The sequence below is a fragment of the Conger conger genome, chromosome 2, assembly GCF_963514075.1.
Source record: "Conger conger chromosome 2, fConCon1.1, whole genome shotgun sequence".
Classification (NCBI taxonomy): Eukaryota; Metazoa; Chordata; class Actinopteri; order Anguilliformes; family Congridae; genus Conger; species Conger conger.
Genome location: NC_083761.1, coordinates 11,672,568 through 11,688,191, shown reverse-complemented (window position 1 = coordinate 11,688,191; position 15,624 = coordinate 11,672,568). Strand labels below are relative to the sequence as shown.

Sequence of the window (15,624 nt, the reverse complement as noted above, 5' to 3'; positions counted from 1 at the left end):
CATTCCTCACAGTTTGAAAGACAAGCCGTATAGAGGTTTATAGATGGGCTTCTGCATCTATAGCACTTGGATGATCTGATTTGCACGGTAGCCATATAAGTCTTGACTTTTAAGTGTGAACATATTGCTCTGTACCAAACCCTGTGGAGGCATCCAGCACTTAAGCTTGCGGCTTTTCGATCTGTTCAATCAGCTCTCTGATGATATCGAGGATCTTATAATACCCCTTTTTAAAGGTGTGTTTCAGACGGTCGGATGCTGGGAGGGGCTCTGGATGTTTGATTACTGTGTACCGCAGGCTTTCTGGCAGGGCGCGGGTCACAGACAGATGATGCTGTATACCCCTGGCTCTGAGACTGACAGCGCCATTCATTACGTCCCCCCGCTTGTCTTCATTCTGTGTTCAGCCATTCAGAGCGGCGTCTCGCCGTATGTCACTGGGATTTCCATACATCTGGCACGCATTTCGTCACTTGGGATTCAGCGTCTCTCTAGCGCTACTGCTATGCATGCCTCCATGCACGAGTGCTTGTTGACACACACGCATGCATGCACACACAAACACACACACACACACACACACACACACACGAATCAACAGCAGTGGCACACAGCCCCTCTTTCAGCCGTGTTTCTCTTTAATACGGTCGCTGTAATTGCACATCCACGCGGCCAATCAGAAGCGGATGCCCTGCGGGTTCCGCTCGCCGCGATGAGTCACTGAAATGGCACGCAGGCGCTGCAATCTGGCTCCTGCTCAAGATGGTAATAGCAATGTGTCATGCTCACTAATGATGTAATTCATTAATATTTTCCAGAATACACTCTGTCTTCGTTTCCTACTGCCACTGTGAAGTGTTTAAAATATTAACAGATGTGTCCTAACACGTGCGGTGGGTGCACTGTTAGAAGTCGGCATAGTCCAATCAGGCCTCAGTTAATGATGATATCTGACAGTCTTATGGCACTTACAGATTTCTGTTTAATAGTAACTTCAGGCTGAGCAAAAACATACAAATGAAATGTTTTTGCCTCTCTCCTTGAAGAAGCTCATGTCATAATTTTAATTATCTAGCTTTAACAATATTATACAGCTGTTTCTTTTATCTATTGAGGCCCTTTTTGATATGGATATGTAAGAAAGGCAGTTTCATGATTAGTGGCCACATCTTCAAAGTCATTTGATGTACTTGAGGACTGTCCAATCTACTTTCTCGGCCAAGATAGAGTGCTTTGCTGCCAAGAACCCACTTTGACCCATTTTGTGAATGAACAAATGGCAAGAACTTTCATTCATTTTCAGAAAATAGTATAGCTGATGTAGCAAAAAAAAATGTTTTAAAGTTTTAAACTTGCTTGTTCCTCAGTTAATCTTGAATTGGTTTCAGGGCCAAAATGCCAGCCTGTATAATTTGGTAATGGTATTTAATTGGTTCTGTCTAGCTTTCAGTTTTTTTCCCAGAGTAAATTGTATTGAAATATGTGCCCTCTTTGGCTCTGCAAGTGATTCACTTGTCCATGCACAGCACAAAAATAGCACAAAAAACAAACAAAGTTTATGTAAGTAAAGTACTCATAGAGAAGCCCCAATTTCAGCATTTTAAATTATTAAATTATTAATCCTCTTAAACTTTTATATTCGGCCCTTTTCCACTGATTAAACTGATTTGACGTACAAAAAGGAGCTTACTTACGTAACAAGAGGGAAAGGTATTTTTGCCAGAAGCGATGAGATAATTACACATGCGACTGCACCAGAACGTTGCAGGCTCCCATCCCAAATGAGGCAAATGTAAGTAAAAGTATTATCATTTAAGATATCATTTTGATCAGTAACAGACATAGGCCAGGATTTATTCACCATTTGTCAAGAACTTTGACTCACAATTAGATTTAAGGGGCTACTCCCTACTTCCCAAATGTAGTTTGGTGAGTTCATGGATGATGATATTAACTCAGTGACTGTATGTACAGTAGAGGGGGGGGAAACAGAACACTAGCAGTTATCTGTGAGTCCCGGTTGCTGATAAATGGTGATTGAACCCAGACCTCGGCGTGCGAATCCTGGTGCGGCTCGTTGGGCCTGCTTCTGGCTGGCCATGTGGCCCTCTCCGTGATGTCACCTCGGGAGCCGTTAGCGGCGCTCTTCCCCTCTGTGGGAGGGTGTCTGCGGAGATGCCCTTCAGGGTGAAATGGCTGCTGCCGTACCGAGGCAGCAGATGCCCGGCCGCACATGGGATGTGATTACCAGGACATATTAGATTGCGGGGGCTTCCAGACGAGGATAATGCAGTTACGCTATCTATTGAAATGAATTTCACTAGCAAGGTACAGTACAGAATGTGCGCGGCGCGCGGCGTCCAGGTTCTGAGTGTCTTCTTTGGCAGACGGTCCGATGAACGGATTGAACCCGGTCATTAGAAGGATGCTGTTGACCTCCCGTGGATATTTAAAAGCTTCCTTTGGAAGAAGTACTTGTACTTGTACTTCAGAAAGGGCTCAAATGAGGGGGTGAACGCTTACATTTTTGGCAAAAAAGTGTTTCTGAGGAATTTAGTATGCATGGGCAGACGGGCTGAAAACTGTCTGACTGTCCTGTATGTCAATTTAACACTCAAAAGAGCACTTAAGTAAATGAACAATAACACTAAATTTGATGGCTGGACACACTGATGTCCTTTGGAGCATGAATAATGATTTACAGATGCTAAATTGCCTTCTTTACATATCCTTTTTAAACCGAGGAATTAATTAAATGAGCATATCCCAACCATAATTGTGCCGGTATTCTCTGTGTTTAATACTTTCATTATTTTATTTTATTGCTTTCTGCCCGATTTGTCCCAGTTTGGAATATCCGGTGGTAGTTGACAAGCTTGGCTCATTGCTGCAATTCCTACTAAAAGTCTTGGACAGTGTGTAGACAAGTCCCAGCTCTTCTGAAATGGGTGAAGTCAAGCCTGGCTCACACAGACATGAGTAGGAGGAACAGGCTTCAAGTGCAGCTTTAGCTAAGCAAACCCTGGGCAGCCAGTGGAAGGGTGGGCGCTGATGCATGGCATGAGGCTGCCATCCCTGCTGGCTGAATCTCTCCCGCTGATGCTATAGCCAGTTATGCATCATCCTGTGGGGCTACTGGCTCAGTCCAGATTCCAGATTCAATACCACAATGTGGGGCCCAACCACACGCCGGAACAATAGCTTAACTGAATGAGCCACCACTGCTTTCATTATTAATAAGATTCATGAGCAGGCTTCGCTGGATATGCATCAGAAAAATACTCAAAATAGATGTGATTGGGTATCTGTGGTCATGTGACGTAGTTCACTGGTAATGGCAAACATTTGCAAGTGGTGAGGGGTATTTGCTTCTTCTGAGAAAGACACCATACCATTCTACTGCCAGTAGTTTGCCAGGTTGGCTACAAGTTTCTTCAGGATTATATTCTAGCAAACAAAGCACAGTAGTGGGGTGTTGGTGCTGACACTTCATGTACCCGTAATTTTACAGGGTAAAATTTTAAATATGATCACTTGAACAACAGGCAGTAACATAAATCTGACAGGTGCCGATTTCTTAGTGGATTTGTGAACATTCTTGATGTGGTAGTTAGCTGCCATTTGCAGCAGGCTATGTAGCACACACTCAACACTACCCATTTCTGAGGCTTTAGTTGTGTTAATATGTGTTTATTATAATTCTGACATACTGTGGCAGAGAAGTGTGCTGCAGTTTGGTACAATACTGGAAAGCCTGTCTTACTAGCTGTATAATAAAGGGAAGGTTTTCATATTTAGTGTCCCGCTATATGATAAATGTTGTATTTTTCTTTCTTTGCTCTTTTTCATAGAGAAACAAAGCTTTCACTGTCAATATTACAATATGTTCTTTGTTTTATATATTTTATTTGTTGTTGTTGTTGTTTTCCTTCAGAAAGCTCATCTTGGAATGACAATTCCATAACAGGAGATGAAATGGGCTTTCAGATTGATTTCTGCCCATTGTTCATCCGATGATGGAACTATCACGGAGAACATCAGTCACAAATGTGATCAGACCTCTTCTTCTACTGTCCCCGTGGTCACTCTGCAGGCACACTACAGGAGAACATCGCTTTCAATTTATTTTGTTGTACAATGAAATCTACTGGGTCATTCTGGGGATGGTGGTGCTGGATGTAGATCTGTTTAACTTGTTTTCACCGGCTGGCATTCGGCTGCAGAGTGTGCAGTAAACCGAGGTGTGTCGCGTAGGATATATTAAGAGTCTTCTCGCAGAGGCCAATTTCGCCGAAAGGATGTTTTTCCTGGCCTAATTAGTATTCACACTGGGTGACTGCAGTGACTCCAGGCCCAAAACATCAGCTGACAGTAAATACCAGCGCAGCATTAATTGGAATGCAGCTGTCTGTTTAGAAATATTCTCTTGTTTGTTTTAATTAAACGGAGAGGGAAAGATTTGGAAAGCAGGATGGAGGAACAGCTAAAAGGTGAATCAACCCTGCTTTCACATTCACCACCTAATTTCTCAGTCTTTAATGTGCATTTGAAGACTTCTTTTCTTTCTCCTCAAATGAACCGACACGGTTTTGTTCCACTTCATTGCAATCTAATGACTATTTTTTATGAATCATAGAGCAGGATATACTGTCGTTCTAAGAAAGCAATTAAGAAATGGATGGCCATTGAAAGTTAAAATGTTGTACTGTAGCATTTTAAAATGATTGATGTTTTTATGTTGCCTCCATTTCACAGATTTCTGAAATTTGAAGCTTTTCAGAACAAAATAATGCAAAGGATAAATGGCTAAAACACCCCTGAATAGTTCCTAAAAGATAAAAGAAACTTTCCTCATGAGAATTTGTGGATGTTGACCCTGAATTTCCTCCCACACATAGTATTAATATTGCACTAGACTCTACAATAGAGTTGCAGGATTGTGCAACGCAGAGTATAACACCTTGGAAAAGTGAGGTGCCGTAATGGAAGTGAAGTCTGTGTGAGAAAAATGTTTTAATTTGCAGTTTGAGCTGTGGGTTGAAGAAGTGTTATTGGGTTTTTAGTCCTCCAGAGCCCTGCAGTGATAGTATATTTTTGTATGTATTCCTTTCTTACTACTTGTTAGTTCCCTGAGTACTCTTGTTTTGAAATGGCTTGGAATATTTCTTCTTCTTTCTCTTTTGTTTTCATTTGTTTATCAATCCTATTAGTAATAAAATATGTTGAGAATATTTATTTATTCAGGCTGTACCCTCGACACACCTACCAAACGGGAGCAAACGTACCTCAAAGCCTGTTGTAAAATGTTGCACACCGTTGGGAGGAAACATATCATTCAACATGGAAACCGCAGCCAAACAGAGCAAAACACTTTCCGATTGGACATGGCCCGGGTCTGGAAACCTTCCTATAGAGTACCTAGACTGCAGATAGCCTCCAGGAGTATGGCATGATTGTCAAAACTATTTAAACAATGGCACTTTTAATGAAACTGCAAACATATAGAGTGAAAGCATACTCTGTTCTGGAAAACAACAACAAAAGACATCTAATTCCCTTTCGCTATTACACTGTTGACACAAAGCTAAGACCTGAACACGAGATTATGCTAATCATTATAACTTGCATAATATAAGATATGGAAGCATTGTGTGCTCACCCAGCAAGGTTGAGAATGAAAAAGCAATCAGGTAATTAGCTTTTTATGCTTGAAAGCATTTTTATTTACCCTCTTGACAGTCTGAAGTCCCTGGGCCACACCGCATTGTAAGAAAGCAAATTGTACAGCTGTTTGCCTGGTGATAAGCCTAACTTTACTCTGCATGTGTGGCCTTTTGGAAGTGAACGCACATGCCTTATGCAGGTAACCCTGTTCTGCATGCGAGACCCAAGTCCCAGTGTAATTAAATGCCATGAATGAAATGGAGTCTGGCATTTACGCAGTCTCTCATGAGGAAAGGGGTGGGCATGGATCCAGTAACTGTGCCCAGCACCTGGAGAAAGTTTAGAGCACAATGCTCCTCTATTTACCATAGTGTTTGTACACTTAATAAATAAACACCTTACAGATAATAGTAGGAACATTAGTTCCATGTTAGCTAGAAAGCTGTAGTAATAATTTTAAAACATTAATTTTTTTCAACCTCTAACAAAATGTATACTGATATGACTCTAGTTTGTGTATTGACTCTAGCTGTATAATGAAGGTGACATTTTCAAGTTCAGGCTTGTCAGATTCAGCTCATTTAAAGTGGAAAAAAACGAAAAGTTTAAGTGCTGGCTTATTGGCTAGCTGACTTGTACTGCATCTTAAGGGATGTAGGATTGATTCCCCAGTACTGCTGTTGTAGCCGTGAGGATGTCGCTTAAATCAAATTGTTTCAGTAAATATCCAACTGTACAATATATAAATGGTTTCGATTTAAAAAAAGAACACAAGCTGTGTCACTTTGAATAAAAGCATCTTCTAAATGCTCCAAATGTACATATGAACCTGACCTGTCAATGAACACTGAATTGTATTTCCCAAGTGATGTTTTGTGTAAGGTAGTCTGACATGTACCGCATTTGAGGGAAAGCCACTGCTTCATCTAAGACAGGAAGGACATAAACATTTGCATAAAATGAAATGAGCACATTCCCAGCTAACATTTTTGTGGTGAAAAAGCAGTGCTTCACCATCTATGTAGGCATTTAAGTGAAAATCTGGCTGCATTTTGGTTGACAAGTAAAAGTTTTCTAGCCAACTTGCATGTAGCCCAGACTATATCTGGGTGAGGCCTGAGCTATATTGGGGTTGACCTAGTCCATTTACGTCACAATGTCTCTCAACCTAGATTTCCACCGTCTAGACACCTGGACTTTGGCGTTTTGTCCCTGGGATAGACCTGAGGGGAAGCTGGCAGTGGGAGCTGGAAGTGCAGTAGCCCTGTTGATGTGTCACTGCATACTGCATGCGTAGTAGTTAGCGCCCAAAATAATAAGTGTGCTCATACATCAAAAGAAGTAACACTGTAGGATTAGTTTCCAGACACCATTGTAGCTCCTTGCAAGTCGGTTTTACTACACTTGGAAAAAGACATCGACAACCTCTGATTACCTTTTTACAGTGTATGACATGTCCTAGAATGGTGTGTGAACACATTGGCTTTTTGAACCTGGAGGTTCTTCGCACCCTTTCCTGGTGCGCTGCTGCGTTACATAAAAACAGCGACTTCTGTTCTACTGTCTGGAATTATATTAACCTCATTTTAGGTTTTCATGAAACTGATTTGTCTGTCTTCCTGTGGGCAGTGCTTCAATAACGGTGACTTATGAGAGCTAAAAAAAGCGCAGAAGGTCTGCATTAACAATGTATCACCTCCCATAAGTCTTTCTTCTGCTGAGATGAGTTATCTGATTTTAACACTTTAAAATGTAATGTGCAGTGATGAAACAAAACCCAGTGACTTGGATTTGTTGATAGGGAGACATTTATTTTGAGAAAATGTACTGTGTAGCTTCCTCGACTGTCCTGGTTATGATCATGATTATTCTTAATGGATCCGAACAGTGAAATGTTGATTATGTACCCATTTCTGTATGTCAGTATTTCTAGATATTAAAAAGGAATTAAGGCTAGGTTTATTATATTCTGATTCTTCAGCTATCAATCTGTGCACCTGTAAGATTTAATTAAATTGGGTGCAATCATGTTGCTTTTAAATGCACATTCTTAAAAGGTTAAACATTTATAATGGAGACAGGTTGCTTAGTAATTGTTTATTTTCTGGAGCGACTGGGTTTTGCATAGTTGATTTGTAAGAGGAGGTTTGTATTGAGAACATTCCTCTGACTGGTTCCTCTTCTAGCCGTTGCAGAGCAGAAAATGCCCTTTGGCTGGAACTACTTAAAATTTGACTCAGATACTGTCATGCTTCAGTTCTGGCTCTTTTACAGTTCATGCATTACTCACCTTTCATAAAAAGTCCCTGCAGTTTTGCCTGGTGGAAAAAACAGCAATTACTTAGGCTCAACTTCCCTTAGCCTTAATCCGTAATGGCTCTAGCCTATTTCATACCAGTTCCATGTCAGTTATTTTGTATAAATGGCTCAATTTATTCTACAAGGAGTGATTAGTTCAGGGTGAATATCTGCAGGTGCATTGGTGGTGTTCGATGATGTGCAATGCCCAAAAACGCAATTTTCATTAGCGTACCAGGTGACATTTGGCCCATGAGCTCCATGAGCTTATGTTGTAATAAAATAATTACTAATGATAACTATTGGATGACGTCTGAAACATGTTTCCAAATCATACAAACATTTACTTATTTAGTAATATTTGGAACTGCAGAGTGAAGAGGCACGTGCTAGGCTTAAGATTACATGGTGAAAGCTGTTGGAATGGTAGCGTTTTGAACATTCTGTTGCTAATCGTTGGCGGACTGACTGACGTAGGTGCGGTTTGCTGGTGTCTGAGAAGGCCATTCTATATGCATAGGCCTATGTTATTTTTTATTTAGGCTATACCCCCGACACAACCACCGAACGGGAGCAAACGTACCTCAAAGCCTGTTGTAAAATGTTGCACACCGTTGGGAGGAAACATATCATTCAACATGCAAACCGCAGCCAAACAGAGCAAAACGCTTTCCGATTGGACATGGCCCGGGTCTGGAAACTGAGAGGGCAAACGGAAAGATGGAACCGGGCCGTGGAAACCGTGTGCCAGCTGCTCTCGGCAGGAAGGCGTCTTTACACTGCAGTGATAACAGAGTGGAGTATGGATGTCAGGACTGTGCTGTGTGCTTCATGTATAATTAAAAACTCTCGGCATTAAGCGCTAACTTCTGTTATTTCACTTTCATATCCATAAGAAACCAGCCAGCTCCTGACACCTGCTATCATTTAAAAAATAAAATAAGTACCATCCCGCCAAAAGGTTTCTAAAGAAGCTTCCATGCTGCTCATTGACTCATTTTGTTGGTGTTTCAAATAATAGGATTCCCATTTCATTGCTCAATAATAAGCCCAAAAGATGAAATGGAAGGCTTAAAATAGCCATGGCTTTTCTTTATAAAAACTGACTGGTGTTTTTGGACTATTTCTTCATGGTTTGGTGAGTTAATTTTGGTGATTGGCAATCTGTCTTGTGAAAAAAATCTAACACTTGCATTTAATTGAGATTAATTTGATTGAGGCCAAATGTTGATTGAATCCAGGTCACAGTTATTTCATTTACGTGTTAGCAACCGAGCAGTCGTCAGAATAACCATTTGCATCAGGACCGTAGGCAAACACATACCAGTCTCGTTAGACCAGTGAGTGTAAATTAGCTCCAATTGGCTACTGACCACCTGTCAATCATCTGACTACTAGTAGTTAATTACACTAAGGGACACTTTGTAACATTACATAGTGAGTAGTTATCACTCTTATCCAAAGTGAAATAGTTTTTGCGTTTTTTGTATATATAGTAGTGTGCATTTATATGGCTGGATAATACTGAAGCAATGCAGCTTAAATACCTTGCTCAAGGGTAAAAAGGCAGTGTTGTACCTGTCAACCTTTAGGTTAAAATGTTAGAAGGCCAGTTCCTTAACCATTCTGCCGTGGTGCACATCGCATGGGGTTGCTGACACTTGAACCCCCCTCAGATAAAGATACCACAGACACTAAGGATATCAACCACAGGGGAACGACCGTAAAATGGGTCATTCACAGGTCAGGAATGGCCTCGGCACCGAGACGGCTACACCAGCTTGTAAAAAAGGAGACTGCAGACTAGCTTTGGCCCCTGTAATCCCTGACATGGTTTAAAACAGGCAACCCAATTCCTCCACCACAATGGCTCACCCTCTACAAACACAACAGATACTGTATGGTCCTCATGGTGAGCTGTCTTCCATATCCATAAAGGGAATCCTACTGTATCTTTTTAATGGACAACAATAAAAGTTAGCTTAATGAGTATGGTTTGAATGCAACACAAATTAATACAGTGGCGGAATAGCTCTGCTGAATGTGTCTTCTTGTCAGTTATTATGAAATCGCTGCCTCGTTGGCTGGCCTCATTAGCTGCATGAAACTCACAACATGCTACGGAGAGGAAGGAATTCCCTTCAGCAAAGTTCATGTCACCGATATAGCAGCAGTCATGATGCCATGCAGGCGTGTTCCTTCCCACAGCACGGTGTCTGTTATGAGGAGGCCAAAATAATCCCTTCTCCACCAAGTCTATTTTCATCTGCCAGAAATTCTATAATTGTTGCTTTAAAAATAGAGGAAGACTCAGTTGTTACGCACAGTGACGCCCAAGAAAAAACCAGACACTATTTAGCAGGAGGGAATCCCGTACACATCGAACACTCTGCTTTTCTTTACTTTAAAAAAATAAATGTTGTGTTTCACTATGCATTGAATATAATGAAATTAAAATGTAACTTTTAATTAAGCCGCAGATTCAGGGAATAGCCTTTCCTCTGTTGTTATATTATGCATGCAATAATATGAGAGGTCTTGAGGCAATTCATGAAGTCTTTTATTTCGTAATTGCTTACACTTGAAAACTATAAGACATAAAACCTGATAGGATAGGATTGAAATTAAGGCCATGCAGTAACTGCATGTGGTTCTGGAATTAATACTTTTCAGTGAAGTGAACAGCTTGCTGTATTCTTTGAGATTTGCTGAAAAATCAATTATTGTACTGAAAGTCTGTCTCAGTGGAGCAAACACATTCAATAGTTTCATCACAAATTTCCACTGAATGCAAGACTGTCATTCAGTACTGTTAAAGGATAACCGATTCACACAATTTTGCACATTTCCCTGGTACAGATTCCGTATCGACACAGAATAATGTGAATTTTCCATAATACCAATGCATTTTCTGACTGTAAACTCTCGCACAGCAAACAGAAATTAGATTCCTTGATGTGTTGAAACGATTTCACCCTTGGCAGAGTGTGAAATGCTCTCTGCAATGTGTCAGGGGTTTAGAGACTTTTGATTTCTGGCAGAGACTTCAAATTGTCCTCGCAAGATGTAATCTTCATTGTGTTCTTATCGCCCTGACGATTTGCCTCCAATGTATGGATAAGACATGTGTGAGCCTTTGAACGTGCTTTGTACTGTGTGTAATGTCAGACAGTTCTGTACCTCTTTCAGCTTGATCTCTCAGAACTCATTCTGCCAGTCCTTGCAAGTGATTTAAAGCCCAAAGTCATCCGCACGTTTACCACATCACCTTGGTGTTCACCTTTTGAAATAGAGAGCAAATGGTGTATAATTTAAAATCGGTGCCATCGATCTCAGTGGGTGCAATTTTAGATTGTTTATACTTCAGCATTAAATACATGTCACTTTTGCGAGAATCTTGACCTTCATTTCATTCTCTCTTACAGGATAATAAGAACAGGAGAATATCAAGTGAATAGATTAGGTTTTAGATGAGTGTTTGTTTTCATTAATTCATTTGTAATATAGCTATTTAGATTGCACCGGGTCTATAAATATAGGCCTACTGTTTTTCTGTTTGACTTAGTGTAATGGGCATGGGCACAGTGACAGGGATATCAGGGCCACTGTGATTGCTGAACCGTGGTTATGCTTTCTTGGCATCTGTGAGAAATTCAACCTCTATCTTAACAGCAATCACAGCTACATGAAGCCACTGTGGTACAGTAGCAGTGGTTGCTGAAGAAACACAGTATCAGTGTAGTGTGGCCTACTCATACTGTAATGAGAAAAGGAGTTAGTGGATGGCTCCCGTTTTAAAAGTGCAGCAGTGGCAGTTTATTTCAGATTAGTCTCCGGATGAAAAGGGAAACCCCAGCGCTCGGCCTGTGGTCTGTGTGTTTCTGTCAATGTGGGTGAGTCAGCCATGGAGAGCCCCAGGGAAGGGGGGCGGCAGGAGCACGCTGCCCGGCGCGGGGCGGGAGAGATCTGGCCGTCGGGGCCTGTTAGCACGGCTCACTGGACCAGGCGCCCCCCTCCCTCCGCTGTGCGCTGGAGGCAGGGAAACCCAAGCCACCGAAAGCAGCGGCCATCTTCACCTAGCAACACATAACATGTATGTTCCGCTGTCGTTGCTCATTGCAGGAACAAAGTGCCATGTCATACACTGAAAATGCAGCTGAATTCAATGGATTGGGACTGTGACGCTCTCTAACGAATTTGTCGAACCAAAACTGACACTCTTTGTCTGTCCCCTGCAAAAGGAGTCTACCCCAATCCGCTTTGGTTCAATGAATTTTAAGAGAGTTGTTGTCCTAAGCTGCTTATTTCGTCTTGTGTTCATTTCAGTCACTATTTGCCATGCACACTATTTGTGTGTGGTTTTGTGCAGATCACTGAAATCCTAGAAAGTCCCCAAACGAACATTTAAAATCACCCTGTCGATGTGCCGTCTGGTCACTTTGCAGTCGGCTAAGTGATGTGATTTCCTGTGGCTACCTAGCCTGTGAAGTGGGAGAACATACTTTGCTAAATGAGACAGCCAGCGCTGTTTTCCTGCGAACAGGATGGGCGCGCATGAGGGAAGTGTCGATTGTCGGTAAAATTTGAACGAACGTGGCAGTTTTGTGTTCGGCGGAAGCCGTAGACCTGTGTGTTGCAGGAACGGCTGTCCGTTCTAATCCCACGCAGGTAAATCGTTAGGCTATTGCGTGTAAACACTAATGTCAGTCCGCCTTGGTTCCAGGGCAGCTGTGGCACAATTTCAGTTTCCCGCCATTGTCCAGCTGTGTAGGCCTACGGGTGTCGGCTCGCATCAAACGACACCGTTGTGTAGATGCTAGAGGAGGAACCCTAATTACCCTGGTTGCCACAGCTATTGTTCACAGGCCGCAGAGCGCTCCCTTATAGACTTGAGCTCAAGGCCAGTGCAGTGTTGTGGCTAGAATTTACACATGAATGGCCTACAGTAACTGGGTCAGGTTAAGATGGCGATTTCAGTCGTTTTGGTTCCACTGCCTTCTTCCCTTTAAAGTATCTAATCTTTAGAACATCGTAGTCAGGCAATAAGGGGTGCTCAGAATATCAGTATTGATATTCACATGCTTTTTTTAATTGTGCTGGGCAAGGCTGCCTTCTACTCTGATGAAATGATGTTCATATTTTGACACAACTGGTGTCAGAAGTATGCCATGGATTGATGCAAATGTACATTATCTTGTGCGAGTGCAAACACTGCTGCTGGCTAGGTGTGTGGATATCCCTTGGCTTAAGAGCTTATTGGTAGGGAACAGATCGATGTACTCAGCGGTAAATGCAAATAATGCTTCCTTACATTCTATATGATCTAATCACGCCCCCTTGTGGAAGCACACAGAACACGTTAGAAAAGTGTTCTGAGAATATAAATATTTCCGCGCTCATGCCTGCACATCGGGGAATTAAAACAAATGATGTGGGCAGTTTCGAGGATAATCACTTAATGATTCTTATCAAATTTTAATGGGAGTATAACTAAATGTATCCAGTACTTGCCTGGCTCTTACAGGTCATTGTGGTTTGAGTGAATGTTAAAGGGGAGTCCTCCGATGCAGTCAGAGATGCACATGAGCCCTGGCACTTTGACAGGGATAGCCAGGCTTAAGGCTGGATGCCCATACTCACCCACTGAACCTCAGGGCTGAAATGGAAAGGCCACTGATTAAAAATGCATCGCAGGGTTTTTCACAGTGTTTGGGACCACAATGCGCAGCAACAGTCCAAATATCCGTCTTGGAAAAAGTAATCAGCTGGCCGTCATCCATTATGCATGCCGTAGACCGCCTTTTCTGAGTGTCCATTGTGTAATGTCTAAATAGCAAAGACAGACAGGGTCACGGTGGTATTCTTTAACAAATTGTAAAATGTTTTTGTGCCCCGTGTGAGTAACCTTTTTTTGAGCCGCCCTTTATCAGTCATGTCATTTTCTATTTTTTTGTGCGTGCATGTGTACGGCCATGTGCTTAGAGACCATGCCATTATATTGGTAATTGGCCCCCTGTGACATTTCAACCTATTTTGTAATGTGGAAGGAATAATAAAAATATGATAAAAGATTCTGTCACGGTGTGACTATATAATATAGCTATTAATTGCATTTTCTTCTCTGTATGTACAAATTATGATTTTTTTCATCTATGCAAGTATTTCAGATTGAGTTGGTTTCCTGCCAACAAGTGTGAACATGTCTGCCCTGTGTATGCAGTTTACTCTGAATTTTAGGTTTCATGCAGTTTTCATTACATTTATTGCTGTATGTAAAATTAGACATCCCTCTGAGCGCTGTGCTATGATAATCCACATGTATGTTTACTGGCGTGATATTATACTGGATTCAGGTGCTTTAGAGTTATAATGAATGACTTCATGCATTAAAGTAGCAAACCAGGTGAAGAGACAGTGAGATGTGTTGTTCATACCCTTTTAATCACAGTCTGATTCCTGAACTTACCAACTATTTGTGAGGGGTGAAATGTTAGACTCGAGGACAGGTGTTTCTTGAATCCTGACTAGAGTTATAGTTTGGCTCTTTAGAAACAGCATTATGTAGAACGTTAAGAGAAGATAAGAATTATTCAAAATGAGTGGGCTCATTAAATATGTATGTAGTTATGTTTATTAAACTTGTTTGTGTGCTTGAGTAGGTCAATAAAGTATTAATGATATTGCATCTCCACAATCAATACCTAATTGACATGAATTCATTTAATATGTCACTTATATATGTGAAAAAGTGTACTAGCAAAACAGGGTACAGCAAAATGTCTTTTCTGGTAAATATTTAAATGAATAATCAGCATCATTGATGCAGAAAGTCCAAATAAGTGAGTAACTTTTGTGACTAGATTTTTACTGTTACACAAGAGTATTAGACCATGAAAACAGACTTGAGTGATGTGCACCACCCAAACAGAAAATATAACAATTGAATGTTCAATGACACCAGGGAAGTGCTAGCACTCTGTTGCCAGGAGAAAGGGTATGGTTGAGCGAGCGTAAATGCCTGGTTGGGCGTAAACAGGGACGCCAGGTCTACTGGTCTCAGAGGTGACCCAGCTCCACCTCTTATCTGCTCCGGTTTCCTGAATCAGACACCCCAGATTGGGTTTCGCCGAGACCCACCAACCAACGGCCAACGCTTTGTCCCACTGACACCTCTGACCCTGCTGTCGATAGACTTGAGTGTGTCCGTTAGGACCCTGCTGTGGACATGGGTTCGAACGCGGCAAGGAAACTGACGGGAAGGGCCCACAGCATTCACAATGCTGCATTTATTTTTCTTCTTTATTCTTTATTTTTCTGTTATTAGACGCTATAGGCTTACATGATTACATCAACATTTGTGCTTTGAAGAGTGAGTCATTGTTGAGGTGTATGTTGACAGAAGAATCCAGGTCATAATTATCCATTGTTAAGCGGTTTGAAATTAGAGCAGGGATGATCAAACTGTAACTAATAGGAGCCTCTTTATGAAATGAATGAATGTAACAGCAGCCGATACTTGGTTTTATGGCTGAAAGGCTTGCAGGGTTCACACTTGCTGTTTGAGGCGGGAAAGAGCATATGTGTGCTATTAAACCACGGACAGTTTTCCAGCTTTCTCCTTGGGTTCAAATCCAAACTAGCTCCTTTTAGACTGAGGATCAT

The 15,624-nt window shown here is 41.6% G+C and overlaps 1 protein-coding gene across 4 annotated transcripts in view; it reads left to right on the top strand.

Annotated features, from left to right (window-relative positions):
- Positions 1-15,624, top strand: part of LOC133116402 (calcium-activated potassium channel subunit alpha-1) — a 173,852-nt gene that overhangs the window by 68,333 nt on the left and 89,895 nt on the right. The gene's annotated exons all lie outside the window — the stretch shown is intronic.